This window comes from Papaver somniferum, unplaced genomic scaffold, assembly GCF_003573695.1.
Source record: "Papaver somniferum cultivar HN1 unplaced genomic scaffold, ASM357369v1 unplaced-scaffold_132, whole genome shotgun sequence".
NCBI lineage: Eukaryota > Viridiplantae > Streptophyta > Magnoliopsida > Ranunculales > Papaveraceae > Papaver > Papaver somniferum.
The window spans coordinates 13709247-13715671 of record NW_020622381.1 but is presented as its reverse complement, the minus strand read 5'-3'; positions in this window follow the sequence as shown (position 1 = coordinate 13715671).

Here is a 6425-nt window from a genome sequence, read left to right as displayed (position 1 = left end):
TACATCCATAAGATTGTGATCGATTATGAGACTTGTTTCTTGTAAAATTCGTATCTTGAAAGATAGATAACAAGTTTATTACTTGGCTGAATTTCGATTGAATTATTTTGGATACGACTAGATTGAACAAGGATATTGATATTTTGGAACGTCCAAGTACTCTTCTTAACAATCAGATCCACATACTCCTTGGTCTTGACTTTATGATTGAGAAGAGATAAAGATATAAACTCTATATCCATACTGTCAAGGTTCATTAAGTTGGTGTACTTGCAATTGTATTAGGTTTTTTCCATAAAGGTTGCGGAAAGAAAAAGTTGGTGGTGTACTTGGTACCCTATCCTTTTCAAGCCTAACTCGATCCATAAGCAATTACCTATTCTTCAATCCTAGGGATGAGCATTTATTTTCTAGAGATTTGAAAATGATGCGACGATCACCTGAAAGCTTACGGAAATTCGCAAGTTTAGCCTCTTGACGGTCAATATTGCCATCTTTACTAATAATTCGTTGCTCCAGGTTGATGATGTCGATTTGTTGCAACCTAATCTATCGACGATAGACCTGATATTCTTCATGTGCATCGCTTGAAAGGATCATATCATAACTTCCTGTAAATATTGTGACGCAAGACTCTAATGATAGGGGGCATCGTGCAAAAGAGAAAAAATAACAAGAGGATGCTACCTTTATGTTCGGTGATCTGTTGTTTTAGCTCTCGAACCCTAACATGCTCGTCCTTCAACTTCGACTCTAAGTATACGTTCCTCTCACACATATATTCATGGGTAGTATCTATAAGAATTAGTAGTTGTTACCCTGCATATACAAGAGAAGGGGGTCAACGGATAATACCAGCAAATAAGGGCAGAATCACATACACCTACGAGGCACATACCAAAGTATGGATGGCCCGATGAAATTCATGGCCCATAGAAGGAACAACTTGCAGTATTTTTGGATCACAACATTGATACGAAAGACTAGGACGCCAGCTCCGAGAGAATCACATGTTTTAAATACCAACGATGACGACTCATAGGGATTCTCTGTCCTAGAGTTTAAAGTTTGCTTTCCCTGGGTCCTGCCAGTACCATTACCACTACTCTCGGAAGGAAACTCGATGATAGGATTCTCCTTAATAGCTTTTTGTCCTTCATTAGTGCATTTTTTAGATTATTCATCATCGGAAGCCTCCTCATTACTGGCGTCCACAAGATAGTTGTCATCCTCATCATCAGATATGACGACCCAAACATCCAGCTTTGGAGCAACATCAACAGATTCCTTGACATAACCTGAAGACATCTTACTATGGGGCACATTACCCTTCCCACCATAACCAACATCAAATACATGTACGATATTTTCCTGAATCAACACCGTCATCACCTTTCCCAATAACAATACATGTACCTCCTTTCCCAACATCAACACCATCTGAAAATGCGGGGGTACAACAACCACACCCAACAATTCGTTTGGAAATCAGAGAGGACTTACTCCAATATACTTTCTAGAGAATCAACTAGACAGAAAAGTATATACGAGAGTTTATATCTCTGTTTCACAATGTAATCAACAAATCAAACAGATAGAAATCCGCGAGCCTGATTATTATGTGAAACAACTTGAACGGTACCAAAGACCAATGTTCAAGTATCAATCGCAATCGATTTCCTACCTCACCTTGATGTTTGATCAGAACGGAAATCACATATAGGCTTATCTGTGGGAGGCATATTGGTTTAAAGTATTCAATTGGGTTGAAGCAACTCTTAGGCTGTAATGGACGTCAGCTAAGGGAATCAATTGTGCGGAGTCCTGCTGGGATTCAAGAGGCGTAAGAAGCGCAACTGTAACTGAATCGCTGTTACGGTATATTCGGTCTCAACTACATTCCAGTACGAAGTTCCGATAGTAGGTTAGAGTCTGTAGCGTCTTAATACAGTTTGGTGTTCACATATGGACTAGATCCCAGGGTTTTTCTACATTTGTGGTTTCGTCGTTAACAAAATTTATGGTGTCTGTGTTATTTGTTTTCCGCATTATTTTTTTTGTCTTTATAATTGAAATATCAGAGGTCGTACGTTAAAATCAATTCAAGTAGATAAGTCCATAGCAATTGTTGGATACGACTTGATTGATCTTGATCTTTGGAATCGTTCAAGTACTCTCACGGTATAATAAGGTTCACAGACTTGTCTGTTTACATTTTGATTGTGAGATAAAGACATATAAACTCTTCATATAATTCCTGATTGAGATTCATTAAGTTGTAAACCTTGGAATTGCATTTGAGTTTTAGTCCATACAGGTTGCTTAAGAAAAAGTTGGTGGTGTAGCATTTTCACTTTTTACTTCCGCATTACATTTGTGTTGATATAATTAAAGTAAAAGAAAGTAATTTGATATTTAACCTAGACATCTTTTAACTAAAATTGTATAGAACCTACAAGACTTGTTCTTGTGAATTTGTATCTTGAAATATAGATTACAAGACTTGTTCTTGTTGGAATTCGGTTCATGTACTGTTCCGATACATACTAGGTTGTTATTGTATATTGAGTTTTGAGATCTTTCTCTGTTTAGACGAAACTCTAATTAGGGTTTCAAGTGAGCATGTGAGAAATTATCTTGAAATCACACAAGAGAATATACACAGTGGTTCGGTTACAAAACCGTGTATAATGATTGTTCTGGAAAATACGCCTTATGAACTATAAGCAATTTGATGTTCATTTAAACACTTAAGAATTTAATCATGATACACATACACAAGTGTTTTCGTGATCAATGATGTCTTGGGGGTGTTTATGTGAGTCATAACAATGCTAAACATCTTTAAAAATTAAGTCTTTAAGCATCTGCTAAATTTTTACTGGGACCGTTGCTGAAACGGTTCGTGAACCGTATAGGAAGTTCACAAGTCAGGGTGCAACGATTTGTAAACCGGGTTCTCCAATCATACTTGGCTCGTAAACTCAGATGGATACGGTTCGTGAACTTGGTTCACAAACTGTTAGCCTTTTTCCGCCAACATAAAAATTCAGATCACCATGGTTCATGAACAGTCCCCTTATGAACTTAAGGTTTGCGAACTAGTTCGCCAACCTACCTTGAGTCGAAATTACAGAAGTTCTGAATTTCTCTCTTTTGATGTTTGAAACATTCTCAAATGATAATATTAATGGTTAGGCTATTTTCAAATGATCCACAAATTAATTCTTGAACAATAAATTGTTCGAACTAATATTATTTAAGGATCTTTGAACATCCAATGATTGAATCGCGAGATGTTTAATAATACAAGCTTGACTCATAATTTCTTATTTGCAATAAATCTACAGAATTCGTACGATATAGTCTCATAAAATAGGATGGTGAGATATTGAGTAAAATAGAATGGTTCAATCTTCACATACCTCTTGATGAAGTTGTCCAAATGTCTTCTTCGATCTTCAGTCTTCGAGGATGATGTCTGATACTCAACTATCAAATTTTAACCTAGTCTGAGACTTGACTTAGCAGACTAGAAATCAAGATATAGTTTTGTTCATCTAACATTAACAACAAGCTTGAGATAGCAAAACTTGTGGCTTCAACCAGGCATTGATCTAACAATATCCCCCTTTGTCAATTTTAGTGACAAAACTATTCAATACATATGGATTCAAAATAAAATGATCTTTCATCTCAAAATCCACTATGCTTGATTTCCTTGGTTCTCTTTTATGGTTCTGCATGCGTTCATTCAGCACCTTTGTTGTTGAAGATCTGTAACGATAAAAACTTACAATAATATTCCAAAATGGCTTTGTTTGAATGAAAAAATCACTCTACTCAATGGCTTTTACAAAAAATATAGTATTATTACCTACCTTAAAGTTCAATTGCACCGCAACTTTGAAGCAGTACTACGGTGATATGTCCTCCCCCTTAGTCAATACTTATCTCTTTTGCAAAATAAGTAAAACCTATAGATCCTAATCCACTCCCCCTTACATGATGTTCCGAAAAACCATATGTTATAGTAAGATACTACTTAATATTCTTCCCCTTTTTGTCAACAATGTTGTCAAAGGCGAAAACAAGAATCATAATGAATTAAACACAAGAGTGTCACGAGTTGTGAACATATACCAGCTTTTAGTTAAGACGATTTCACCAAGAAAATCGGCGATTTCATCAAGGAGATATATAGGTACAAGTATCTCCTACAATTCCATACCCTCTCTCCCCACAAAGATATGACCTTTACGCACAAGGTCAAAAAACTCTCCCCATTTGATGTCATTCCCGAAGAATTTTGTTAAAGGGAGAGCAAAATATGATTCGAGGAGTGAAAAAATCGTAGTCGATTCACTAACTAGAATCAAATCAATATGTTTTTATAACTTGGTCTAAAATATCCTTACTAATCAAACAAACCCTTCACAAATGGTAAAAACAAAATAAAAAACTTCATTCTCTTATCGTCTCCTTCTTTCGAGGTTTTTATACAATTGTGAAGAACTTTTCGAGATTTATTACAACATGGTAGGCTTACTTGAAATGGATCGTGATACAAACAATGTGTCAAAAGTATGATTGAGTTCTTCCATAAATATACCTACTTTTATTTTAAGTATCGTTAATTTATTTCTGGACATGTTAATGGGAAATGCGATAATTGACATCAAACAACATCCATGATGTGTCTGGAGTCATAGTTCTGATTACAAAGGAAATTTTAATCATTTGGAAATATTGATGCTTATGACTAGTATTGAGAATCAGAAGCTTCTTTAACCTTGTCCTGCCTATTATGTGGAGTTATTCAAACCCATGACTCCATTACCATATGAATATGAAGCTCCTTCTACAACAAGATGCGGCACAAAGTCGGTTCGTTATAAAAAAAATGAATTTTATATTTTTATGTAAAACAACATGGATCACACTTTCCCTTCTCATTATTATCCTGTTTGGTTACAATGAAAACGGAGATTTTACAATTTTATGATAAATTCTTCTAGGGTTCGTGAACTCTCCAGGAAGAGGAAGACTAACCACGGAGTTTTTTTTTTTTTTTTGAAACTTGTGATAAACGTGTGGGCAGTAAGGGGGTAATTTAGTTTGAGTTAGAAATAAATATTGAGTTGAGCCTAGTCAGCGAGTTGACTACGATTTTTGTGCTCCTCGGATCATATTTTGATCTCCCTTTAACAAAAGTCTTCCCGAAAGAACAACATGAGCGGCCTTTACTCTAATACAAGAGAAGGATTTTTTTGGACATTAACAAATTTACTTGCCATTTACGAACAAAGTAGATTTATATCCAAATATTTTTCTCTTTTCTCGCCGGTTACAAACAAAGAAGTTAAAAATATCGATCTTAATGTTAAAGGCACTAAGATACAATATTTTTGTGACAAAAATAATCATTGACAAAAACTATTCCTTAGGACAGTTACGAACAAAGAAGACAATTAACGTTGTATTACTCAAAATGAGAATTATATCTTCCTTAGCCATATACAGACTTAAAGATTAAAGTTCACCACTTATTCCCCAGCGGTTATGCAATCAAGGAGGAAAGCATATTCCTAGAGAACATCTTACGGAACCCTGTAGCAGTATATTCACTAAGTGTAACCGCGGTGAGATCAATATTAAAATTCTGAAAATAGTTTGCTCCTCTTTTTGACAAGAGCTAAGAGCTTAACCTATGAGAACACCAGAATATGATATGAAAGAACAAAGCTCAACAAATAAGTAATACATATATATAATCCATGAAGATTAGGTATTGCAAGTCATCTTACAAAATAAAGTTTAATGAAATAAAGTTTAAACATGCAAGATGATAGTATTTGGAATAACTAATGTAACACATAAAAACTACTCCAAAATCTAGTGTTCCTCCTTAAGCAATAAGAATGAAATTTATACAAGGAGTTAACTAGTAAAAATACCCTTGAAGAATTCTTCATCATTCCCAAATTCATTGTCAGCAACGGCCATCGGGACATAAGGTTTATGAATAAAGAGTATTAACTCCTTCAAACCTATTTGGATGTTGTTTGACATGTTCTTCTTGAATCTCGAGAGATTTTTGCAGAATGCGCTTGAGACCCTCCACTTCCATCTTGGTCTTCTTAAGTTCTTAAAGAATATTTGCCAACATTTGTTGATTTTGAGCAATTTTCTCTAGGTTTCTTCATGTTCTTCATTTTTCTTTTAAAGAGCGGTTTTTTTTCCTTAGGGGTGAATTTCTCTATTTCGTTAGTTGTGAGATTATCAACAACCATGGGAATACAAGTCTCACTAGAAGATATCTTGCTTGAAAGCTCCATAATTCTTTCGAATATGAGAGTTTCTGCAAAGGCATCACTTTCAAAAGTAGTTTTTTTTTTTTTTTTTTAAGAATTCCAAAATAGTGG